The sequence below is a fragment of the Oryctolagus cuniculus genome, chromosome 19, assembly GCF_051225735.1.
Source record: "Oryctolagus cuniculus isolate XC-2025 breed Fujian yellow rabbit chromosome 19, ASM5122573v1, whole genome shotgun sequence".
NCBI classification, from domain to species: Eukaryota; Metazoa; Chordata; class Mammalia; order Lagomorpha; family Leporidae; genus Oryctolagus; species Oryctolagus cuniculus.
Window position 1 is genome coordinate 28,576,712 of NC_142885.1, and position 27,244 is coordinate 28,603,955.

Here is a 27,244-nt window from a genome sequence, read left to right on the forward strand (position 1 = left end):
CTTCCAGTTCTCCCACTTGGGTTTAGGGGTCCAAGGACTTGGACCATCTTCCACTGCTTTCCCAGGCCATAACAGAGAGCTGGATCAGAAGTGGAGCAGCCAGGACTTGAACCAGTGCCCATATGGGATGCCAGCACTGCAGGCCAAGGCTTTAACCCATAGTGCCACAGTGTCAGTCCTTTACAGAAACATTTTAATCTGCACACTGAAGATGTTTACCAAGTTGTTTGATGATAAACATCTTTCACAATTTTACAGATGTTGTAAGTGAAGGAAACAAATGCTAAACTGTGTTCCTAGGTTGTCACTTTCTTGTCTGTTTCATCCCAGTGTTTAAAAGCTTTAAGCTTTTGATAATTTTTGAAAAGTTACAGAAATCCCTATTCTATAGCCAAATTGCGAAGAAAAAAAGTGTTTACTTTGTTGAATTATGTAAATTATATTTAAAAATTAACATGAATAGTGTATAAAAAGTGTATGTTTTAGAACAACAACAACAACAACAACAGATTGATTTATTTGAAAAGCAGAATGACAAAGAGCTTCCATCGACTGATTCACTTCCCAAAAAGCTGCAGCACCCAGGTCTGGGCCAGGAGGCAGCCATGAGCCTGGAATCTCATGCTGCTCTCCCACACAGATGGCAGGGGCCCAAGTACTTGGGCCATCATCTCTGAAATGGTAAGATTAGATATTACATATTAGATACTCTCAGATCCATTAGCAAGAAGAAGAATAAACTTGAACTGGTGTTCTGGTATGGAATGCAGGCATTGCAAGCAGAAGTCTAACCCTCTGTGCCAGAATAGGCACCCCTACTCCAGAAGCATCATCTTAACTGCTGCACTGAACACCTGCCCCATTTCCACAGCCTCTCTGCAGTGTTCTAGGTATATATGATAGAAAGATTAAAGCAAACTAACATATCTATCACCTTATAAAGTTCATCATATTTTTGTGTTGGGAATGCTAAAAATATGTTTTTGTAGAAATTTTGAAATATGTGACACGTTACTTTTAACTGTGGTCACCATGCAGATCATTAGAATTTATTTCTTCAGACTAACTAACTTTGTATTCATTGATGAATGTCTTGCCTTTCCTTTTAGATAGTATAAAGATGGGTTTCTTTTTTTTTTTGAAAAAAAAAAAAGAAAAACGGGGTTTGTTGATTTTCTTTAACCTGCAAATAGTTGTTACATAAAGGTTTTTTTTTTCTTTTAAATAAATTCACACAAAGAAAGAGAAATAGAAAGCAATGGTGGTGGCCAGCCAAAGGAGTAATTACATTCATCTTTGTATGTGTGCACACCAGTTCTGTTTACATCAACATCGGAAAACTCCACCCCTAGAATCCAGAACCTTAGCTCTGCCAGTGGAATGTTGGGACGGGCGTGTAGAAGTTAAAGGGTTTCTCTTGCTTAGCTCCCTTTCAGAAGGTATCCTGACAAGCTGGTTCCCTTCTGCACTGTCACAGAACTTCTGCATACATTCTCAGTCCTAGTCGTGAGAGGCTGAAAGAAACTGAATTTGCAGTCCAACACAAAGGGGGGAATTTCTAAAATAAATAATCCAACAGTTTTTTTTTTGCATTTTTAAATTAATTTTTAATTTATTTAAAATAAAATAACCAAAAAAGTGTAAAGTTACAAAAAATGTTGTTTAAGAATAATATATTAAAACTGTGGACATAAAAAGGGATGACACGTCACAAAATTTTAAGATTAATATGAAGACCATAATTTAACATAAAAATATATTCTATGGATTTGTCATCCTGATAAATATGAACAAAATTAACAAAAAAGGCATAGTTTGGCAACAAATACGTTTTTTGTTTTTTTCTTGATCACAGCAAAATATACACATTTATAACAGATACACTGTCGGGAGGAACAGGCTATTTCCCACAGGCCACAGCTCACAGTTTACTGAGCCTCCGGAGGAGGAATGTCATCACTCGGGGAAGGAAATCTACTCACAGGAAGGCTTCATCTGCACAATGAGTTTCCTGGTCGAGTCTTCTCCGGCAGCTGCTGGCTGACCCTGGTCTTTGACGATAGACAATGCATCTGGGTGCTGTTTTCATACCTTTGCTCTCAGAAACAGCTGAGCCCTCAGGAGGTTGAACATGGCCTCCTTGGTCTGCAAGAATTCAGGCTGCACGCGGGCCACTTTCCGGAACTCCTTAGTGTGGGTCTTAGGGCACTGCATCTCACACCAGCTGATGGGAACCAGCTGGACAGTTGACTCACTATGGGCCACCACCACTCCCAGCTCATTTTCAGCTGTGGTCAGCAGGTAGTTGGACTGGGTGTCACCTAGAGAGATCACTTTGGCCAGACAATGTCCCCTGGACGGAAACTCTTGTATATTTCAACCTTGTCTTTTTCAGTGGCTCGAACATCTTCCTTCCGGATAGTTCCTCGAAAAGAGTTTTTAAGAGGTGTGGATCCCACGTAGAGGATGTAGACTGGCAAAACGTGAATTGATGCTGGAGACCTTACATGTTACAATAGAGCCCACATCTGGAAGTAATTGGGATTCCACTTCTCTCATCACAGACACTACCGGGAGCACGCCGTTCTCGCTGGTCTTCGTTAGACAGCCGGCGAGGGAAGAAAAGATGTATCCGTGCTGTGTATAGGTGCCGCTGCCTGGGCTGCCTTCCTCCAAGTTACACAGACGTTCGCCAGGGATGCAGTACCTTACGGGTGGCGCCATGACTACAACAAATACATTTTGATAAGTTAAATAAGCATTTTTATATTGATGTTCAGCGACAAGCAAAATTTTTGCTCTGCAATTTCTAAAAGTTACATGAAGTTTAAATCCCAGGGGAAAAAAGCACGGTGTGGATGCTCTAAGGAGAGATCTACGGTATTCTAGAGCAAAAAATCATTAATGCTGCTTCTACGGGAAATCGCCTTACACAGATACTGTATGTGGAATGAATATCATTAACTGCTCACCCCTTACATGTTTTGGGTTTTTTTTTTTTTTAGCTTTTCTCTCATTTTTTTTTGTTACATTTTTCCGTAAAAGATGTCACATATGAACTGGGGAACTTTAGCACCAAAATCAGGTCTCTCATAGTCCACCTAGCGTCCCCTTGCTCCCCACTTAAAAAAAAAAAAGAAAAAGAAAAAAGTTAAATCACAAAAGTCCCTTGGCCGGCGCCGCGGCTCACTAGGCTAATCCTCCGCCTAGCGGCGCCGGCACACCGGGTTCTAGTCCCGGTCGGGGCGCCGGATTCTGTCCCGGTTGCCCCTCTTCCAGGCCAGCCCTCTGCTGTGGCCAGGGAGTGCAGTGGAGGATGGCCCAGGTGCTTGGGCCCTGCACCCCATGGGAGACCAGGAAAAGCACCTGGCTCCTGGCTCCTGCCATCGGATCAGCGCGGTGCGCCGGCTGCAGCGCGCCGGCCGCGGCGGCCATTGGAGGGTGAACCAGCGGCAAAGGAAGACCTTTCTCTCTGTCTCTCTCTCTCACTGTCCACTCTGCCTGTCAAAAAAAAAAAAAAAAATCACAAAAGTCCCACGGATGTCAAAATCTTCGTGTCTGCTTTTCCCAGCCTTCCTTCCTGCAGCATTAGCAAACCTGGGCAAGATTAGTCAATCAACAGGGGCTTGGGATGGAAGGAAAAAGACTTTCAGGCATCAAAACCCAAGTTTGCCAAGAACAACTCTCTTGAGGCGGGGCGAGAGGTCCTGGGCAGGGAGGAAGAAATGTGTAGGAAGCTGAGGCAAGTGCAGGCGCAGCTCTGTCGCCAGAGTGGGGAGCTGCTAGTTCTGGGTCACCTCCCCCTCCCCCTGGGCAGACGCTCCGGGAGGCCCAAGGGCGCCCCCTGGGGCTGAAGAAGCAATATAGTCACAATGACAAAGTTCGGTTACAAGGCACTAAGTTGTTTCTATACACTGATACTGCTTTTTCTTTTGTGATTTAGCACTTAAGGCTTAAGTTGGAAACAGGCGTCCACTGACGAATATGTGACTTGTCTGTTATGCGCATTGAGTGGGCTGTGAAAACCTAGGCAGGGGGAGTTTCAAGCCAGAAGAAGCTACCGACAAATGGACTTGTCCTCATTTTAGGCGCGGACACCGAGGGGGGGGCGGGGGACACCGGGAGAGGCACTCCAAGGTTCCGGGTGTGTAGGGGCAGGGGTTGAATTTAACCTTGCTGGGGGCCTCGGGCGGGTAGGGGGTCTGGGGGTGTGGGGTGGGGCGGAGCAGGCAGGGAGTCCCTCCCTACCCTGGCTTAGTCATCTGAGATGTAAAGTCTGCTGAAGATGGGCAGACATCTTGAGTTGTCCAAGGTAGGGGAATCGGAGCCACTGTGGCTACTGCTGGAACTGCTCAGGTAGCCCTCGTGGTCTGAGAGCGAATCCTGAGGGCTGGGGGCTACTCGGACATGGGCCGGAAGAGGAAGGCGGTCGGGGAGCCGCCGCCCGGCAGCCCCATGCTAGGGGCAAAGAGGTTCTCCAGCTCCTGGCTGGCGAAGGCGAAGGGGTTATTGTGCCGTCCAGCAGGGTAGGTGAGCCCAGGAGGTCATCGGCGCTCAGGATGGGGGGTGGGGTGATGGACGTGGGGCTGTCCAGCAACCCAGAGGCGGCGGCGCCGGGAAACCCAGCAAAGCTAAAGCTATGCTGGAGGCGGGGGCGGTCGGCGGAGAGGTCCCAGCCCCGGCCAGGGCGCGGCGCTCCCCAGCGCTGTGGATGAAGTGGCAGCCGGCCCGTAGGGGCAGAAGCCGATGGTGTGGAAGGTGCGGCACAGCTCCGTCTTGTACCTGGGGCGGCGGGTCAGGCTGCGCAGCTCGTGGATGCCTGCTGGCACTTGACCCCGTACTTACAGGCGCCGTTCTCCTCGAAGGGGCGGCACAGCTCCGTCTTGTAGCGGCTCGAGTTGACCGGGCCGCTCCCGGGCTGCTTCTGCGCCGGCAGCAGTCGCTCGCCCCCTTCGGAGAAGGAGCGGTCTTGGAAGCTGCTGTCCCGGGAGCTCAGGGCCGCGGCCGGCTCGCCCTTGAGGCTGCTAAGGAGTTGGTTCTGGTGGAATTTGGAGCTAGGTAGGATGACCGAGTGCCTCCGGGGGAAGCCCCCGCTGGCAGGGGTGCCCACTGCCTTTTTGTCCAGCAGGCAACCCGCGGTGCTGGGAGCACTGTAGTTGATCATCCTGTTACCCTTGCATAAAATTTCGCTCAGGTCGAAGATGGTGGCAGACACAAGGGTGGTGGTCATCCTGAGAGCTCGCACGGGGGACAGAGGCGAGGGTCTGGTGCGTGGGAAGGTCTCGGTGCGGGGAAGGCGCAGCCGCAGGCTCTGAGGTCTGGACTCCCACGGGCCTGCTCCCAGCGCCCCTCGCCTGTCTCACTCTCCCTAAATGTGGATTTCTTGCCAACAATGTAGTTTGTCTTGCTTTTTATCTACTGTGACAATTTCTGTATTTTAATTCTTGTATTTAGAACATTGATGTGTAAAGTGATTATTGATATAGTTATATTAATAACTACCATATTTATTTTTCTATTTCTTGTCATTGTTCTTTATTACTATTTTGTCTAATATACTTGTCTGTATTTTATGGTCTCATTTGAGCATTTTACACTTTCATTTTTTCTTCCTTTTTTTTTTTTTTTTTTTTTTTTTTGGACAGGCAGAGTTAAAGAGAGAGAGACAGAGAGAAAGGTCTTCCTTCCTTTGGTTCACCCCCCCAAATGGCCACCACGGCTGGCGCGCTGCGCAGATCTGAAGCCAGGAGCCAGGTGCTTCTTCCTGGTCTCCCATGCGGGTGCAGGGCCCAAGCACTTGGACCGTCTTCCACTGCCATCCTGGGCAACAGCAGAGAGCTGGACTGGAAGAGGAGCAACCAGGACAGAATCCGGCACCCCAACCAGGGCTAGAACCCCGAGTGCCGGCGCCGTAGGCGGAGGATTAGCCTAGTGAGCCATGGCGCCGGCATTTTTTCTTCCTCTTTAGCATATTATACTTTTTAATTTCTTTAATATAGGTGCTGTAGAGTTTGCAGTAAGCATTTACATGTAATTTAAATCCATTTTGTGAATAACACTATGCCACTTGACACATAGTGGAGGCTACTTCATGATTTCAATATATTCCTAATTCCATCCTCCAATTCCTTCTATCATTCTCTCATCTATACGTGTGTGTATAGACATGCATAATGAATAAAATTAGCCCATTTCAGAGTAAGTATAAAGTTTTTTCTTATTCTTTCTCTAGCGTTCCTTTTCTCTTTATGTCCATTTGAATTTCTGACTGCTTTCCTTCTCTAGGAAGAATCTCCTTTAATAGTTCTCACAAGCCAGATCTCCTAGAAACAAATTCCCTTACTTTTTGTTTGAGAAAGTTTCTGTTTCTCCTTCATTATTGAAGGATACTTTCACAGGGTATAGAATTCTAGTTTGGTTGTTTTCCTTCAACACTTGAAATATTTCACTTCACTCTTGAAGAGAGGTTAGATGTAACTTTTATTCCATATGGTTTGTTACTTAAGGTTTCTCTTTCCTCTGTAGTTTTCCAAGGTTTTTTCCTGGGTATTTGGTTTTTTGTGGGGCTTGAATACGATATGTGGCCAAGGTGTATTTTGTTTACATTCATCCCACTCAGTATTCCTAGATGTGTGGTTTGGTGTCTGATGTGGATTTGGACAAGTTCTCTGTCATTGTTTTTTCAAACATTTCTTCTTTCCAACTTTTTTCCTTCTGATATTCTTATTACATGTAAGTCACACTTTTTGTAGTCCCCTCAGTTCTTGGATAGTCTTGTTTTGTTTGTTGAGGTTTTTTTCCTTATTTTTGGGAAGTTTCTACTGAAATATCCTAAAGCTTGCAGATTCATTCTTCAGCCATGTCCAGTCTGCTAAAGAGCACATCAAAGGTGTTATTCCTTTGCATTGCTTTGTTTTGATCTCTATCATTTCTTTTTAATGCTTTCTTATAATTTCTCTGTTTTTGTAATTATCTATCTGTTCTTGAGTGTTGTGTATTTTTTTCTATTGAAGTCCTTGTCACAGTCTTTTTTTTTTTATAAGTTCTGTTCTTACAATTCCAACATTCCTCCTATATATGACTCTGGTTCTGATGCTTTTTAGTCTCCTTAAATTGTGACTTTTGCCCTTTAGTAAGCCTTGTAATTATCTTTGAAAGGTAAGCATGTTGTACTGGGTAAAAGGAATTACGGTAAATAGGCCTGTAGTAGTAAGGTCTAAGGGTAGGAGAACCAGTCTATAGTTGAATGATTAGCATTCAGTCTCTTGAAGAGCTGATACCCCTGGATTGAATTTCACCAGTGCCTCTCAGTACCCCCCCACACACACCTTTATGTCGGACAGAATGACTAGAGGGGCTGCAGTTATGCATTTCCTTTCCATATGTGGATAGCTAGAAGGTGTTGGAATTAGGCATTTCCCTATCCCCAGGTAGGTCAAGCTCTAATACAGTTCTAACAGGCTAGGCTTTGATGAAATAAGTTCTCCTGAGGGTAGAGCATGTTAAGAATAGAATGCTCTGCAGTATTTCAGAATTGTTGGTTTCCCCATCTTCTAGCCATCGGCATTGATATTCACTGCCTGTTTTTCTGCCACATTCCCTGGGAAGATCTGGTAGAGCTCCTAGAGGTAAAACTCACAAAGGTTTGTGGACCACCACATGGTTGGGTGGCCCAGGAATTTTTGCTCACAGTTGTCCACACTGAGGCTCCAGCAACTAGTCAGTTACAGTTGAGGCTTTGCAATCCTGGCACTGTCAGAATTTTCTGCTCTAGCAAGTTGAGTTTCTCTGTATCTGTCACTGCAATTTTGTGGGGAGTGAATCATGTTGTGACGGTGCTTTTCTGACAAATTTAAGATGAACAACAGATTGGCTGGCCTTTCAAATTATTCAGCTTTTGACTTGTTAGGACAGGGTGGTGACTTTTAAGTTCCTTCATGTGCTGTACCAGAAATTGGAACTTAGGTTTTTTGAAAGCATGAATCACAGCTTACTCATCTCTTTACATCCCCTTATGGAATTTGCATCATGCCTCTCAAATAGTTGGTTCTCAATGTGTGCTTTACCTAAACTTCTCTGTCATCATTTCAAATGTTGAAAATCCCTGATGGTTTGTTTGTTCTCTTTTTTGTTGTTGTTGTTTATCTGTTTTAAAGTGTGATACCTACACTGTTAACAGGTTTTGACCTAGAATCTACAGTTCAAATATGTAAGTAGCATTTGTCCCAGCTTTAATCAAGGTAACTATCCCTTATCTCATATTTATAACCCAAAGCCCACCTTCTTTCAGGTATATGGTAAGCAGAGGCAGCGTTTCATGTGCACTTGAGACATTACCTTGGCAGAACTTCAAATTTTCTGTTCTCTAAATTTAAGTGCTGCTTGCTCTACTTCTTATATTGACATATTAAGAACTTGAACTCTGGAACTACTTCTTTTTTGATGCTAGTGTATTTACCTTGGCCCCAGAAGGATTTATCAGAAAATCCATTGTTCTTTTTATTGCCTAATATCTTAATCTTCCCCCCCCCCAATGTAATTGTCCATGTCTCCTTACAGCATTCAGTGGTTTCAATCAGCTTTGCTCAGGGAATGCAAATGGTTGATGGGAATGTCAGCATAGAGAAAGAAAGATGTTAAATTGATGTTATGACCAACTCCTTTATTCAATTTAAACCCTAATTTCTCCACTCTCTAGCTTGGTTTATTGACTTGACATCTTCCCCGTGGTTCCAGCATCCCATATGGGCACTGGTTCCTGTCCCTGCTGCTCCTATTCCAATCCAGCTCCCTGCTATGGCCTGGGAAAGCAGTGGAAGATGTCCCAAAGTCTTGGGCTCATGCACCCATGTGGTTGACTGGAAGAAGCTCCTAGCTCCTGGCTTCAGATCAGCCCATCTCTGGCTGTTGTGGCCATTTGCAGACTGAACCAGCAGATGGAAGATCTTTTTCTCTCTCTCTCCCTTTCTCTCTCTCTCTTTGTCTGTAACTCTGCCTCTCAAATAAATAAATAAATCTTTAAAATAAAAGAGAGATCTTCTATCTGCTGCTTGACTTCTTGACTCCCCAAGTGGTGACAGGAGCCAGGAGCTTTTTCCAAGTTTCCCACATGAGTGTAGGAGCCAAAGTACTTGGGCCACCTTTTGCCACTTTTCCAGGCACATTAACAGGGAGTTTAATTGCAAGTGGAGCAGCCTGGGCTCAAACCGGCACTGATGTAGGATGCCAGAGCAGCAGGTGGAGGTTTAACCTACTGCATCACAGGATTGACCCCAAGATGTTCAATTTAGCATGGGAGGTAGAGTGTTTTGTGATAGGGCGAAGTGCAGCCGAAGGATCTAGGGGGTCTTGCACCTATAGTTTTGGATCTCTGTGGTGTTTTCCTGCTGAAGTATTACTCTTCTTCATTCTTCATGATACTCGAGTGGGTCAAACACTCCCACATGCCCAGCACTACACTTGATCTTATCCAAAAGGTGGAGAAGTGATGTGCCCGTACACCTCTTCACACACTCTTCCCAAATATAAAAGTGTTTTTTGTGGAGAGAGCAATAGAAATCTATGATAAACAAATATATTTCCCTAAATTGACAGAAACTGAACATTCTCATGCCCACAACTGTCCTGCTACCAAGTCACACTGAGAAGTCAATGTCGTATGAGGAAGGGGTTCACACTATGCTGTTTACAGAAAATAAGGCAACTCCCTGGCTCTCTTGGCATCACCTTGAAATCATGCTTTTCTATAGCTTATGCCATTTCACATTCGAAGTAAAGAGCATAACCTACAATAATATCTGGGAATTAAAAGAGAAGTTATATTCTATTTTTTTGAGAAATTTAAAAAAACTTTGTTTTTGTTCAAGTAACTCTTCCAGCAGTGGAGGTGGGGTAATTCTTCTGATTGCTGTTTAAAATCTGCTGGAAATGATTAAGAAAAACTTTCAGTTGTATAATTTTGTAATGTATATAATATTACAAAAGTGTTCTACCTTATTTTGACTCTTACTTAAACGATTTTATTTGGGACCAAAACCATTTCAGTAAATTTTTATTTCTGTTTTATAAGCACTTCGTTGGATGACTATCTTCATAAATTTTAAATAACATCTGCTTCCTACTGTTCTAGCAATTAGTGGTCTAGCTGTCTAATTTGAATGCAGTTTGATTTTTCTTGAATAAATACTTTAGTGGAGCCATTCTTTACTATGTTAGTAATTTTCTTATGCCCTAAGTAAATAGCCACTCCTTCCCTTGCAAGACCAAAAGATTGGGTAGTCTTGATAATATAGTCCTATTACAACTTAAATTCAAGAGTAATTTTGGCATCCAGATTGCCATTTTTGTTAACAGTACTGCACGAGTCTTGCATAAGGACATGGGTTGGCAACCTCACATTTTAGTTACCTGCCAAAAATGAAAATCCTAAATACCATGTTGATATTCTTAGTAAATGTGTTTGAGTCCTATGCTCCAGCCTTACTTGAGGTATTTGGTGTTCCCAGAATAAAGACTGCTTATGTCTTCACTTCTTTCACATGCTGTTCCCCTAGCCCAGGTGACACAATTTAGCTCTCAGTACCACTCTTTGTTTGCTTTCATACCTGGATAACTTCTGGTTTTTCAAATTTCAGCTCTCTGTCAAATCCTTTGCGATCTTTTGTCAATTCTGACTTCTTCAAATCTGGATTGAATACCTACCTTCATTAATTCTTACACATAACTATCTATGTAGGCATACAGTTTTTATAAATCATTGTCCTAAATTGTGATCCTGTTGATATATGCCATTTATCTCCATATTTCCAGGAAATAGTACATGATCAATTCATGTTTAAGGACCTTCTATGAGTATTGCTTGGAGATACTCATTTGAGTATTCATTTTGGTTTATTTATTTATTTATTTATTTTGATAGGCAAAGTGGACGGTGAGAGAGAGAGAGACAGAGAGAAAGATCTTCCTTTTACTGTTGGTTCACCCTCCAATGGCCGCTGCCACCAGTGCGCTGCCGCTGGCACACCGTGCTGATCTGAAGCCAGGAGCCAGGTGCCTCTCCTGATCTCCCATGTGGGTGCAGGGCCCAAGGATCTGGGCCATCCTCTACTGCACTCCTGGGCCACAGCAGAGAGCTAAACTGGAAGAGGAGCAACCGGGACAGAACCGGCACCCCGACCAGGACTAGAAATTTTTGTACCTGGATGATATATTCTGATATTATTTTTATATTAAATTACTCACAAATCCTAAGGAAGGAACTTTTAATTTCATAATATTTTCAGATCTTGGGGCCGGCGCCGTATTTCACTTGGTTAATCCTCTGCTTGCAGCACTGGCATCCCATATGGGTGCTGGGTTTCAGTCCCAGTTGTTCCTCTTCCAGTTCAGCTCTCTGCTGTGGCCCGGGTGCTTGGACCCCTGTGCCTGCATGGGAGACAAGGAGGAAGCACCTGGCTAGATTGGCATAGCTCTGGCCGTAGTGACCATTTGGGGAGTGAACCAACAGAAGGAAGACCTTTCTCTCTGTCTCTCTCTCTCACTAACTCTATCTGTCAAAAATTTTTTTAAAAAATTTTCAGATTTTATTGTGAAACTGTTGTTATTTAATGACAGACATTGGCAATTATTGGTCATTTATTAAATGTTAGACTTGCAGCTAGGTACTTAGTGTATTTCTTCATTTAATGCTTCTGATCTTTTCAGATTGGTTTTATCTTTATTATATTTTTGAACTAGACACTAAAAAATGGTAAGTAATTTACTCCATTTCTTATCTGGTTATTGTTAGACCAGGTTTTGGATTCTTGGTCTATCTATTGTTTAGAACTCACTTTTTTGTACTATGTATGTTGTCTTTCTATAGATGTATATGGAAATGCTTATGAAAATGTTTAGTGTTGATGCAGTGCTTATGAAGGGTTACTGTAAGGACATTTTCTTTTATGAAAATAGTACCAAAAGAGTGATTCAGAGAATGTTTGGCTCAATGACCTAGTCTTTATTGCCCAATTTGTCATAAATTACTAGTTAATCTTAAAAATGTTTTATATTGAGTGCAAATATAAAATAACAGGCTTAGCATTTTCAAAAATGCATTGGTGTGGCCGGCGCCTCGGCTCACTAGGCTAATCCTCCACCTTGCGGCGCCGGCACATCAGGTTCTAGCCCTGGTCAGGGTGCCGGATTCTGTCCCGGTTGCCCCTCTTCCAGGCCAGCTCTCTGCTGTGGCCCAGGAGTGCAGGGGAGGATGGCCCAAGTACTTGGGCCCTGCATCCCATGGGAGATCAGGATAAGTACCTGGCTCCTGCCATCAGATCTGCGCAGTGCACTGCCGTGGTGGCCATTGGAGGGTGAACCAACAGTAAAAGGAAGACCTTTCTCTCTGTCTCTCTCTCACTGTCCACTCTGCCTGTCAAAAAAAAAAAAAAAAAGAAAGAAAGAAAGAAAGAAAGAAAGAAAGAAAGAAAGAAAGAAAGAAAGAAAAGAAAGAAAAAAATGCATTGGTGTAAAAACAAAGCCTCCCTGGTTACATTGAGAATTAAAACAAAATTAATAACAATCCATGAACTAGAAACAAAATTATGTTTGAGATCACATACACCAAAATCAATGCATGCAAAGCCATGAAGACAGAACTTTGTGTTGTCTTTTTTTTTTAAAAAACTCTTGTGTTATTATAATATCAGTTTTGAATTCCTTTAAAATGTGATACCATGCTTCTGTACAATGTCCAAGATACAGGGTCTGGTTTGCACATTTGTGCCAAGTCTCTTCCCAGAGCTGCAAAACAATTAGTTTCTGTCATCAGGGGGTTAAAGAAGCAGTTTTCTTCCTTTTTTTTTTTTTTTTTTTTTTTTTTGACAGGCAGAGTGGACAGTGAAAGACAGACAAAGAGAAAGGTCTTCCTTTTGCCATTGGTTCACCCTCCAATGGCTGCTGCAGCCAGCGCACTGCGGCCGGAGCACCGCGCTGATCTGAAGGCAGGAGCCAGGTGCTTCTCCTGGTCTCCCATGGGGTGCAGGGCTCAAGCACTTGGGCCATCCTCCACTGCACTCCCGGGGCCATAGCAGAGAGCTGGCCTGGAAGAGGGGCAACTGGGACAGAATCCAGCAGCCCAATCAGGACTAGAACCTGGTGTGCCAGTGCCGCAAGGTGGAGGATTAACCTATTGAGTTGGGGCACCGGCCCCCTGGGCTTTTGAGAGACTTTTTTTCCCTAAAAGATCAGGGAAATACATCAGAAGAGATTATTCACATTTGCCCCAGTGCTACTCAAGCTGTTTGTTTTTTCTCTCTCAACTATAGAAGCTTTGTCTATTCTCCTCTTATCAAAGAAATTGAAGAACTGCACCTGTGTGCTGCCACCGCTGCTGCTGTGCTTTGATCCTCCCCCACCTGTATTCATCAGGTTTTAACTTGAGTTCAAAGCTCAGCTGAATTTGGTGGTCCTTCTTAAGTCTTTGTGGACATTTGTCAATTTTATAAAACTGCTACAGAATTCAATAGACTTCTGCATTCTTGGCAAGGTTTCACCTCTGAGAAATCTGAGATAAGAATAGAACAGCATGGAAAAAGAGAAAAACTTTTGTGGAAATGTGATGCTTGCTTAGTTTGCTCTGCTCAGTAATGGTAAGAATTTGTCAAGTTACATTAAACACAAAATTCTCTTTGGGACTACTTTTATTTTTCTGAGGATAAGTTTTCTTAATAAGGAAATAATTACCTATTAATTTTACTTAGAATTTAATATAGACTGAGTAGATATATTCCAAAGATGAAAAAATGAAATCTACTTTTTATAGATGCCATAGCAAGAATAGAGACATGATTTTGTCTAATATTTTATAAAATCATAGATTCTAAGAAGAAAACAAGTGGAATTTTAAACCAAAGGCAATTTTGGCATAATGAAGCTTTTTAATCTATAATCAATCATATTTATGACAAACAGGCAAGCTTTAGCTTAGAAAGGGCATACTTGTACCTTAATATACCTCAGAAAAATAGACTGTGGCCATCATTTTTAATCATGTCAAGAGCCTCAGGTGCTCTCTGAGGTCATACGTAAGAGTGTTGTTAAATTAACAACAGGAGTCCTGTACACTAACTCCCCATGCAAGATCTCTGTCCTCAGTGAGTTGTATTATGAAAGTTAAAACTAGTTATGAAAGTGTAAAACTAGTTCTCAGTTTGTGTGTGTGTGCAAATTGTTGAACTCTTTACTTAGTATAGAGTTGGTCTTTTGTGTACAAAGTTAATTGAAAATGAATCTTAATGGCGAATGGGACTGGGAAGGGGAGAGAGGGGAGGAGGAAGGGTAGGAGTGTGGGTTGGAGGGTAGGTATGGTGGGAAGAATAACTATATTCCTAAAGTTGTACTTATGAAATTTGTATTCCTTAAAAAATAAATTAAAAAATACTGAAAATCTATAAAAGCAGAGTTTATTACCTAAGTTTATTGATAAGAAAATACAAATTCACCAAGGTCACTGAATTTATATTACTAAATCAACTCATTAATTTACTATTTAATTCATTTAATAGACATATTTTTAAAATTTTTATTCAGAGGGAGCGTGAGAGAGAGAGATAAGTCAATAAATCCCATTTACTGGTTTACTCTCCAAATGCCTGCAAAAGGCAGAGCCTGCTTGATGCCAGGAGCCAGTAACTCAATCTAGGTCTTCCAGATGAGTGTCAAGGATCCAAGTGCTTGAGCCACCATCTCCCTCCCAGTTATGCATTGGCAGAAAGCTGGAGTCAGGAGTCAAAGTTGAGAATTGAATTTAGGCATTGCAATACAGGGTGTGGGGACCTTAACCAGTGTCTTAACCATTTATTAGTCTAAATGCCCACTCTTTAATAAATATTTAGTTCAAATATAAACAAGGAAACAAAAGGTACTAAGAGAAAAATAGAAAAGCAGAAAATAGAGAAAATAACTAAAAACCTGGAAAAATAGTAATATTAAAGATTAAATATTATATCCTGGGGCCGGTGCTGTGGCGCAGTGAGTTAACACCCTGGCCTAAAGTGCTAGAATCTCATAGGGGCACCAGTTCGAGACCTGGCTGCTCCACTTCTGATCCAGCTCTCTGCTGTGGCATGGGAAAGCAGTAAAAGATGGCCCAAGTCCTTGGGCCCCTGCACCTGTGTGGGAGACCTAGAGGAAGCTCCTGGCTCCTACTTCAGATCGACGCAGCTCTGGCTGTTGCAGCCAATTGGGGAGTGAACCATCAGATGGAAGACCTCTCTCTCTCTCTCTCTCTCTGCCTCTCCTCTCTCTGTGTAACTCTGACTTTCAAATAAATAAATACATCTTTAAACAAATAAATAAATATTATATCCTTCCTACATATTGGTACATGAACTTCTTTAGTCATAAGGAAAGACTAACTGGAGAAAAGTAATATTGAATAAGAATTTTCCTCCTTCAAACATTATATGTTAAATATCTATCATTTTCCTAACATTATTGGGTATTACGAATATAAAATAAACACTACATTCTTTATGTAAAGTATTCATAGCCTAGTGGGGGAGAAAAATCAATACTATTAAAATAATATGAAAGCTGAATTGTCATGGGGTAGCTGGGTTCAGGTTTTTCTTTTAGATGCAGATAGAAATTCCAGGACAAGACATAGGTAGACGTTAACAAAGAAATGAGATTTTTTGCATGCACAGTCACAGCCATGTTATTTTTGGTCAGCTCTAGTTCTGAGTAGTAGTTTCACAGAAGCTGTGGTTTTCTACTTCGTGGTGTTTGGGTGTTGTAGACAGGGCTGCAGGGTGGAGTCTGGAGACCTTAGTACATCCTTGCCTATAATGCAAATTTATTTAGAGCCTTAGTTAATTAATCTTGGAGATAAGAAAAGGCTTCATAGAGGAGCAGTGATTGAAACTTTAAAAATGGGAAATATTTTTGCCAAGAGATGTCACCATTACCCAATTGGTTAAGGCCAAAGGTAGACCAAATGCGTAGGTTATATCTGCAGTATCCACGAAAGAAGTTCCAGTGGATTGATTCCTAAGGCATTATTGGTCTATTTGCACTGGTAGTTCATGGCTGAAGAATTTGTAAAGCAAAGGAACAACCATTGATACAAGGCTAAATACAAAAGAGGAAAAAAAGAGGACATATTGGTGCTTCAAATCTAGAAGAGGCTATGTCAATTCCTACTGGATAGGGAGATGTGGACAGGGAGATGTTCCATACAGAAAGACCAGTATTTGCAAATACACACTTTATAACACGGGGGGAAACACAATTTACACCTCAGTTAGAGATTCCACTTGCACAAATGTAGAGAGGAAGATTAGAGAACAATTTGAAATTGCAGCCAAAGAGGTTTTGAAAGGACTAGTGTGCTACATGGAGTTTTGCGCTGAACATATAGCTGATGAAGAATCCCTGAAGGGTAAATATTGTCAGTTTGAATTTCAGAAGAAACACGCTGAAACTTGTCTTGAGGTAATGGGTCATGGAGACTTGGTAGGATGCTACTGCAGTAGTGCAGAAAAATGCAGGTGAAGAGCTGGACTAGAAGCAAGGGAGACAAGGGAGAAAGGGAACTATGCATATTCTAGAAACAGCTGGCTTTGGAGACCTGTCAGATAAGTGTGGTGATCCAAAAGTAGAATCAAAAATAAGTGTTTGACTTCTTGGTAGACAGAAACCAGATGAAAAGAACAGGCTAAATGGGAGAAATTTGAGTTCAGGTCAAGGAACTGGGAAAAGAGCACAAATGATCTGAAAGTTTCAGTTTTTTGTGAATTACATCTGAGGAATCTGGAGAATTGGTCCCTATGATTTTGGTAATATTGGAATGGAGCCACATTGGTTGACTTCAAGCCATGAATGTAGGTGAATTGCAAGAAAAAAGTTAACAGAGAAAATGGGGTAAAGCTTAAGAACTCTGAGAAACACTAAATTCCCAGAGAGAAGAAATGGAATCTATAAATAATGGGATTTTGGAAACCAGGAATAAAGAAGTCTTAAGGAGACTGCAAAAACATAAGCACTGGAAAGAACATGAAATTGCTTAGTGCACACTGGCCCAAAATCGTATTGGGGATAGGTCACAGATGACTGGCTTCATATCATTTTGGAAGTACCTGGTTTCTCCAACCTTGGAATTCAGCATACTCAAGAAGAATGGCCACAATTTATTATAAAACAAAAACAATAATGATTAACATTTTAATTTTTAAATTAAAAATCCATAATGAAGGATTAGAGGAAGAGAGAGGGGCTATTAATAATATAAAAGTCCATAGTTGAATGGTGCTGGCAGTTTTTGTTCAATAAAAAGTAAATAGCAAATAACTATAGGTCAGAATGGAGAAGGGGAAAATTAAGGAGTAGGGATACTCCCTCGAATTTCTGTAACAGAGTATGCAGTATCCTGTCCTTTGTAGGGGAAACTGAACTTCCTCAATAGCTTGTTCTTGTCACTGATGAAAGCCATTCTGGACATTTCTTTAAATTTTATTTATTTATATACTTATTTATAAGGGAGAGAAACAGAGACACAGGGAGGGCTATCTTCTGTTTGTTAATTTACTCCCCAAATGACCACAACAGCATGGGTTGCACCAGGGAAGAGCCAGGAATTACAAACCCCATCTGGTTCTCCCACATGGGTGGCAGGGACTCAAATGCTTGGGCTATCATTTGCTGCCTTCCAGGATGCATTTGCAGAGTAGCTAGAATTTGAACCAGGCTGTCTGACATGGGATTCCAGCATACCAAGTTGTTACTTAGGCCACCACACCACAAAGTCCACCCCAGATACCTTTCTAATCCATCCCACTGGCTGTAATGTAAAGGTCAAGAAATGGTGACTTGTAATGACAGTCTGAGGAAAAAACACTAGGACAGACCAAGTAGTTGGAAAGAAGTATTAGGGTTGTTAAGTCCTAAATTCATGAATTTTTGAACAAATGTTGAGAACAAGTGGTAGTAACAGTCTCTGGAGAGAAATGAGACTGAAAGAAGCCAATTTTGCAACAGGGAAGACCAATGGCTCACTCTCTGAGCTGGCAGTAGCAAGAAAAGCAAACCTGCAAAAGACCATTACTATTCAGAAAAGAACATGTGCTTTCTGCCAGACACTAGCCCATCAGAAAGAAGAACCCACATTAGAGAACATCTAGCACTAAGCAACAAGGGGAATTAGTGGGCTTCCAAGGCTAATATGCAGTCGAATGTAATGACAGTTAGCCAGAAGCAGCCCAGAATCTGAACTCTAGCAAATATGCAGTTTTAATCTGTCCCTTCTCCCTTCCCTTTACAACTTAATACTTGGCAGTAGAAGGGTCACTTGACAATATTTATTAGCTCATTAACTGTAAGTGTCTTTGCTATCATGGGGGATTTTTTAAAAATTTCTGTTCAGCTGACGCCATGGCTCACTAGGCTAATCCACCTGTGGTGCCGGCACTCCGGGTTCTAGTCCCGGTTGGGGCACCAGTCTGCCCTGCTTGCTCCTCTTCCAGTCCAGCTCTCTGCTGTGGCCCCGGGAAGGCAGTGGAGGATGGCCCAAGTGCTTGGGCCCTGCACTCGCATGGGAGACCAGGAAGAAGCACCTGGCTCCTGGCTTCAGATCAGCACAGCATTGGGGGATAAACCAACAGAAGGAAGACCTTTCTCTCTGTCTCTCTCACTAACTCTGCCTGTCAAAAAAAAAAAATTCTGTTCTCCATACTGCACCACAGGTGTCTTTCCATTGTGTAATTGAAATGCTGAGCACTCGCTCTCTACTGGCATCCAAACTCCATAACTGTAAGTTGCTTTTTTCCCAAGATGAAGAGAAGGAACACGATAAGACATAAGTCAGTTGTGGCTAACTTACATGAGGCTGACTTGGCGAGTATCAGTGGTGCCACACGAGCAAGTCTTCCAAGATGGTAAGCTGGGGTGATCTCAGACTTCCATCCTCAAGAAAAGAAAGAGAACTCCCATGCGCTGAGTCCAGATCCTATGTTAGCACCCCCATATACACTATTTAGATTCTCCCAATAGCCCTATTCAACAGGAAATGAATTTTGTCAGTATTAAACCAGGTAGGGAAACTAAGTCCCAGAGAAATTAATATGCTCAGTTATAAAACTATTATGTGGGGAAGCTGGGATATGAACTTAAATCCATGCTTGTTCTAACACACAATATTCTCTGTTTAAAAAAAATAGTACAGGGCCTTGTATTGTGGTGCAGTGGGTTGAGCTGCTGTCTGCAATGCTGGCATCCCATATGGGTGCCAGTTCAAGTCCCAGGTGCTCCATTTCTGAACCAGCTCCTTGCTAATGTACTGAGAAAGAAGCAGAAGGTGGTCCAAGTCCCTGGACCTATGTTGGGGACCAAAATGGAGTCCCTGGCTTCTGGCTTCTAACCAGCTCAGCATGGGCCATTACAGCCATTTGGGGAGTGAACCTGCAGATAAAAGATCTGTCTATCCCTCTCTCTACAATTCCACATATCAAATAAAATACATAATCTTAAAAACATAGTATAGTATCCTCAAATATCAAACAATGCCTCATTACATCTCCGAAAAAAATATGAAGTTGGCTTTGGATAATTCAGTGGCAGCAATAGAATAAAATGTCATTAGACCCTGAAAAAAAATCCTCTAAGAATTAAAGACACTGTGGTGAGCATTTTGCTTAATGATTAAGATGCCTACATCCCATATATGATTACCTGATTTGATTCCTGACTTACTCCTGAATACATCTTTTTGATAGTGCCTACCTCAGAGGCAATGGTGATGACTCAGTGCTGGACTCTTGTTACCTAGATGGGAGACCTGGATTGAGTTTCTGTCTCCTGCACCCCCAGGGCCATTGTGGTCATTTAGGGAATGGGCTGGTGGTTGAGAACTCTTTTCTCCCCTTTCTATCCGTCTGTCTCTCTGCCTCTCAAAATATCACAATAAAAAAATTTAGGGACTTTTAAATTACAAATATATTTTAATTAGTTTTTAAATGCAAATATGAATCTAATAATAAATCAGTCATGAGTTATGTTTTCTTCAGGTGCATGAGTCAATAAGGCCACCAGCCCCAACTGGGAGTGATATGATGCTCACTGACCAAAAACACTGATTAATATAATTCCTGCATCCACTCATCTATTCAGTCTCTACATTCACATCCTGGCCTTGAGCTGACTAACTCCCTTTATTCTTAAAAACTCATTTCAAGTGCCAGCTTTTCTGAGAAAGTTACCTTCTCTTTCACGTATGATATTCAGCCTTCTTCATTTTGTACTGATGACTCTGAACTTTCTTTTCATTGATTTGTTTGTCCAACTGAAAGAATATTGATTCTGTGAGGGAAGAGATTTTGCAGCACTCCTGTGTTCTCAGTGCCTAGCCTGCTGATGGGCTTGCAGTGGGTTCTCAAGCTAGTTGTTGAATGATGAATGAGAGCCGGCGCCACGGCTCACTAGGCTAATCCTCCAGGTTCTAGACCTGGTCGTGGTGCCGGATCCTGTCCCGGTTGCCCCTCTTCCAGGCCAGCTGTCTGCTGTGGCCAGGGAGTGCAGTGGAGGATGGCCCAAGTACCTGGGTCCTGCACCCCATGGGAGACCAGGATAAGTACCTGGCTCCTGCCATCGGATCAGCGCAGTGTGCTGGCCGCAGCGCACCAGCCGCAGTGGCCATTGGAGGGTGAACCAATGGCAAAGGAAGACCTTTCTGTCTGTCTCACTGTCCACTCTGCCTGTCAAAAAATTGAAAATAAATAAATAAATGAATGATGAATGAGTAACTGGCTAATAGGATGAGATGATTATTTATTTGACACCCACAGCTGTACCAAAATTTCACATATTGTCTCATGTTGGGTGCCATTCTTTGGTGATCTTTGAATCAAAAGTGCTTGGGTCGGCTGTGTCACGGCTCGCTGGGCTAATCCTCCACCTGTGGCGCTGGTACTCCGGATTCTAGTCCTGGTTGGGGTGCCGGTTCTGTCCCAGTTGCTCCTCTTCCAGTCTAGCTCTCTGCTGTGGCCTGGAGAAGGCAATGGAGCATGGCCCAAGTGCTTGGGCCCTGCACCCACATGGGAGACCAGGGGGAGACACCTGGCTCCCAGCTTCGGATTGACACAGCACCGGCCATGTCGGCCATTTTGGGGGTGCACCAATGGAAGGATGACCTTTCTCTCTGTCTCTCTCTCTCACTGTCTAACTCTGCCTGTGGGAAAAAAAAAAGAGTGCTTGCTGGGTCTCTCACTATAACTCTACCTGTCAAATTAAAAAAAAAAAAAGTGCTTGGCATAATGACCACATTGCAACACTAAAGGATAAATATAGCAAACACCAAATCAGACTCCATCTTCCTCCCTCCCTCCATTCATCCTTCCTCCTTTTTTTTTCCTCTTCCTTTTCCTCTTTTCTCCCCCTTCTCTCTTTCTCTCTTTTATGCCCCAATATATTTTCTCAGATCAAGGAATTTGTAAAACATAACATTTGTTATGGGAAAATTGTATTTGAGGTTCATTTATGTAGGTCTGATTTGAAATGCACATAGTGTCTTTGTGACATTTATCCATCATGAGGGTTCTGGTAGATTTTTGAAGAAAATGCTGTCCATTGGGAGAGAGGTTTACCAGTATTTTGGAACTATCCCATAGAATGTGCAACTTAGAGTTCATATTCTTCTGAGTTGAGGAGAAAGCTTTTGGCAAAAGAGAATATTTAATCATGACAGGCCAACTGGTTTAACTTTTTATCATTTTTAACTTTTAAAGTTAATGCCTATTTCTGATGGACTCAGTCATTCCAAGAGGTGAGAATACTATATATTTAAATAGAATCATCACAGAATGTAAAAACAGGAAGTTTTTCCAGAGTTTTGAAATAACTTGATTTTATATGATGATTTACTGAATTCCTCACGTACCTGTTCCTTTTCCATTGGAATCACTTTTAAGAAGGAAGCATTAAGGATTATTTATCTTAATTTTCTACACTAATAGGCACTCAGAAAAGGGTGTTTCTGTTTTGCTTTACTCTATTGTTATGGTCAAAGAGGAGCTAATGAGCCCAGCTGAACAGAAAGGAACATGGTTGCTACTTGGAACCAGCACTGAGGTTGCCAGGGATGGCAGAAATGTGGAGAGGAAATGGGGTGCCAATGATATTAGGGAGAGTGGCTTTTCAGGGGAAAGCATTTATTTCACAGGTTTCAGGAGAGCTATAGGGATAATTAATATTGGCAGTCATGCACATTTTGTGCAGGCAGTACTTTAAACAGTGACTGACTAGATGCCAACAGATGTGAAAATAACAGTCCTTTGGATTTAAAATGCTGTCTACACACACACGAGGGAAAATCCAGAGTTCTTCTCATTCAGTGAATGTTCAGCACCAGCAGCCACAGCTTTATAAATTATTCGCCATTATTTTGTCCTACAGAGTACTCCTGAGATTGCCTCTAAGAATTGTTCTTCCTTTCTGAAGCCAGGTACCCCACAGCCAGCACAACCATATGTCCTAGAATTTGGAGAGTGGTTCTGACTTAAAGTAACCTCTCCTGCTGCATACCTCCTGTGTTTGAGATTGTGTGACCAATTTGGGGTTCTGAAGTATGGTCACCAAAGATTCAGCCACTCCAGACACACACTTGCATTCCATCAACTCACAGACTGTGTGATCTGCTGCTTACTTTAGCACCTCCTCCAGCTTGGACTCCATGCACTGTTGTTTCCAAGTGTAAGAAAGGAGGAGAAAAAGAAGGAAATTACTATTTTATAATATTATAGGGATCCCACACTGTACAATAGCTTTAAAACAAGGAAAACTTGTATTTTTTAATTACAAAGTTCATAATGTAGAAAAGTTAGAAAACACCACCAAGCAAACAAAAGAGAAATACCCAGTACTACCAGCTGAATATAATTACTGTTTATTATTTTAGTGTGCATATGTAAACATATTTTTATATTCCTTTTTTAACAAAAATGTGATCTTAATGTTCATGTACAGGTTTGCCACTGTATTTCTCATTTAACAATGCATTGTGAATATTTTTGTACATCATTAAAGTCATCATCATAATTTATGCCTGGTTCTCAGTAATAAGAATATGCAATAAATTACTTAAAGCTCTTGGTTTTTTGGGGGGAGGTGTTATGTAGAATGCTGAGAAAAGGCACAGCTGTCTATGTACAGTCTTTGGGTGGTAATATGGGACCTGACCTGTACAAGCGTGCAGACCTTCCTGTGTGCAGCCAGGACTGACAGCTTGCTGTGATATATGACAGTCCAGTCATCTGGCCAGTTAGAGCATGTACTAATATATGACACTCTAGTGCTCACGGATTCAGACACGTCAACAATACACTGATGAACCTCACTTTAATCTTTGCTATCATTTGCTGTTGGCTTCTCTTGTGTTTCTCAAGGATTCTCTGGTGTCTGGACCAACTTCCTTGATTATCTTGTTGCCAAATTTTTTTTTTTGGCTGAGGTCAGTCTTGGTTGTTCTGAAGCAGTCTATGGTTGAGTCTGGATTACATTTTTGTGTGGTGCATCACACACCATGTCTACTCCTTGGCTCCAACCAGGACTTTAAAGAGATTTAAAAAAAAAAAAGGCCCAGAAAGTTTCTTGAATATCAAAATGGCTCTTATAAAAATAACATTTTTATGACTTAAAATGTAAATGAATAAGAAGCATTTGGATTCAGGGTTTAAAAACTGAAGGGAAGAGCACTTGCAAAATGAGTTAAATCAAGTTTTGCCAAAAATGAAGCACTTGAAAAATCATTTGGGATGTTTCACTGATCCCTAGGTGCTCACAGGGTCTCCATTCTCTACTTGAAAAGTACTTCAATTTTGAAATTTAAAGCATTCAATAAAATGTGCTTCAGGTTAATTCAATGGGTATTTGGCTCTCTAGTTCAGGAGTTTCAAATGAAATCAAGAGTCCTTGAAATATGCCTACTTCTTCATTATCTCTTGATTTCCACCTTCAGCTGTGATCCTGTATTTCCTGTGTGAAGGACACTCCAAGAGAACTCAGATCATGTTAAGGAAAGATTGATGGTCTCTATCAAGCCCAAATTAACACTCCCCACTTGCTCTCCCTTTTCCGCCAGCTTTGCCAATCATTCTCTACTCTTCTATCTTAGGTCAGCATCCATGGAAGCAGAGGCTAGAATGGGGATTCTTGTCTAAGTGATTTATTGAGGAAGCTCTCTCAGGAGAAATCTGGAATAAGTGTTAGAAGCAGACAAGACCCATGCAGAAGCTATGCAAAGATGTGGTTTCAGTTGAAGTCTAGCCTCAATGCTCCCACAGGGAGCAAGAATGGCTTCTCAAAGTTGTTTCACCTTGAGACATTGCCTGAAACACATCTGTCTTTCAGTGGCTGTCAGCTGTCCCTGCCGGTGAAGCATAATCTCCCTGGCAAATCTTTCTGAGGGCATCGTGAGGACACTGCTGCAGACAAGGGTGTAGCTGTGATTTTAGCAGACGATATTCTCAGCAGCTGGGAGACGGATTCTGTGAGCACATAGAGGAGATCCAGGCAGGGCATCAACAGTGTTCATCACAGCCCTCTTTCTCAAAACCTTGCAGACATCATAAATTTCTGCTTGCCATGCTTCTCACTTATTCAATCAGGTACCAATTCTTTCTGTTTTATTTTTTGCATTTTCTTGAGTTTCTCTTCTTTGCCTATTTCTTACTTTAGTCATGCTAGTCTCACTTCTCATCTGATAGCTGTATTTCCCTACCCTTTTCCCAGCTTAATTCCATTTTAGAACATTCTCTGAGATTGTCCCACACATTGCTATTATCACTTTTCACCTCCCAACACCACTTGCAAGTGTTTAAGAATCTGCTGTAGTTTTTAAATATCTATGTGAAAAAATAAATAAATAAATAAATATCTATGTGAACATTTCTCAAATTTTTAACAAGACAAAGACTGGAGCAGAAATTTGGTGCACTGATTATTGACCATATCCCATCTTGAGTGCTTGGTTCAAGTCCTATCTCCACTGTTGATTCCAGCTTCCTGCCAATGCACATCCTGGGAGGCAGCAGCTAATGGCGCCAACACTTGTGTCTGAGCCACCTGCATGGAAGACCTGGATTGAGTTCTAGACTCTCAGGGTTGGCCTGGCCTAGCCCTGATAATTTGAAGAGTAAATGAGAAAATGTAAAATCTCACTGTATGTCTGTCTTTGTCTCTGTCTCTCTGTCTTATGCCTTTCAATTAAATGAAAATAATTTTAAAAAAAGATGGGAAGGAAATTGGAATCATAATGCTCTCTTTGGAGCCCCATTAAATGCTAACATAGCAGCCTTCAAATAATGTAGAAACAATTGGCTGTACATATACTAACGTAAACTACAATATGGAAAATAAAGCCCAAGGAAAAATAATTTAAAAAAAAATTGAGAATTCATCAATTAGTTAAACTAAATTTTTATTTAAATGAAATAACATATAAAGGACTTAACATGAGTGATAAGAGTAAGTGCCCTATAAATATTGAATAATGTTTTTATTTCTTTTGTAGCTGTAGTCACATAACTGGTCTCTTTAGTTACACTTGTATCAATATCCAATGGTGGTTTTATACATGAAAGCCAGAGTGGTCATGTTTAATCCCGAATCAGGTTGTTGTGTTCCTGCCTTGCTTATTCTTTTGCAAGTGTATTTGAGAATGAAATATGACTGAAACCTTAGTCTATAAAACAGAAGATCCTTTCCCTGTCCATGTTTCCAATCTTAGCTCCAGCTACTGCCAAGCAATACTTCCAGCACATGGGCTTCAGGTTCCTCTTTCCTGCCTCAAGGCCCTTGTATCTACTGTGTTTTACCTGGAAAAGTCTCCTTTTACCATATCCCTTGCATGAGAGGCTCCATTGTTGGTGTCATCTTAAATGTTTACTTCTCAGAAAATCTTTTCCTTACAATATCATTCATTCATTCAATAAGCAACTACTGTACTAGGTGCAATTTTAATTTCAAAAAAAGTAAAAACCGGCCGGTGCTGTGGCTCAATAGGCTAATCCTCCACCTTGCAGAGCCAGCACACTGGGTTCTAGTCCCAGTCGGGGCGCTGGATTCTGTCCCAGTTGCCCCTCTTCCAGGCCAGCTCTCTGCTGTGGCCCGGGAGTGCAGTGGAGGATGGCCCAAGTCCTTGGGCCCTGCACCCGCATGGGAGACCAGGAAAAGCACTGGCTCCTGGCTTCAGATCAGTGCGGTGTGCCGGCCGCAGCGCGCCGGCTGCAGCGGCCATTGGAGGGTGAACCAACGGCAAAAAGGAAGACATTTCTCTCTGTCTCTCTCTCTCACTGTCCACTCTGCCTGTCAAAAAAAAAAAAAGTAAAAACCATTATAATAGACTGTAATAGTCCCTCATCCTCATAGAGCTTACATATTAATAGACAGAAAAATAAGTAAGCTGATTATATGTGTGTGCATTTGTGTTAGCATGTCTAGGTATGTGAATATTTGAGAAAATACACATAGGTAAGGAATGTTGGAGTAGAATTATTGCTATTTTAAATATTTTAAGATGCATTTCTTATTTGAAAGGCAGGTCTTCCTCCTCCTCTTCCTGTTGTGAGCTCTGTCAGGCACTGCCAGGGCCCTTGTGAACACGCAGCTGGACACTCCGGTTATTGTGCTCTCTACTCCCCTCACACATACCTCATTGTTGTTTGCCCTCCTCTGAGTCTGAGGACTGACACATCAGTTTTTTGATCTGCTCTTTGGTTTGGTAGTGGGACTTGGTGAAGTGCTGTAGAGGAGTAAGAAGTGAAACCAGGAGTGTTCACCAAAGAATCCTGAACATAGGACCCAGAGCATGGTCTACTAGACACTGGTATTCTGGCCTGTCAGAAAAAGCTCAGAGGGCAAAGAGGAGCTTCAGGGACTGGGATGCCAACAGTGTTGATGCCAACCTGTTGACTGATTCTTCAGCAATTCACAGCAGTTTGACCACTTTCATTCCCGCCCACTATAGTTATTGAGAGGGAATAGTTATGAATTCCCCTATGTTACTGAAGGAAAATGATCTAGAGAACGGTATTTCAGGAGAAGTTGAAAGGTTCATAGTTCAGTGTTCTACTAGATACTTGATTGTGTATGATATTTTTGTTTTATTTCATGCTTCTTTAATAGCTAAGGCTATTAAACATCTCATGATGTTCATTTACTTACCACGTACGTTTACTTTATGGTAAATTTTCTGTCCAGGTATTTGCCCACTGATGTA

The 27,244-nt window shown here is 41.9% G+C and overlaps 2 pseudogenes; both read right to left on the minus strand.

Moving 5' to 3' along the window:
- Positions 1 to 2,085: 2,085 nt before the first annotated feature.
- LOC100345901 (exosome complex component CSL4 pseudogene) lies at positions 2,086 to 2,727 on the minus strand (annotated as a pseudogene).
- Positions 2,728 to 4,254: 1,527 nt separating this feature from the next.
- LOC100344625 (mRNA decay activator protein ZFP36L1 pseudogene) lies at positions 4,255 to 5,245 on the minus strand (annotated as a pseudogene).
- Between the last annotated feature and the right edge of the window lie 21,999 nt (positions 5,246 to 27,244).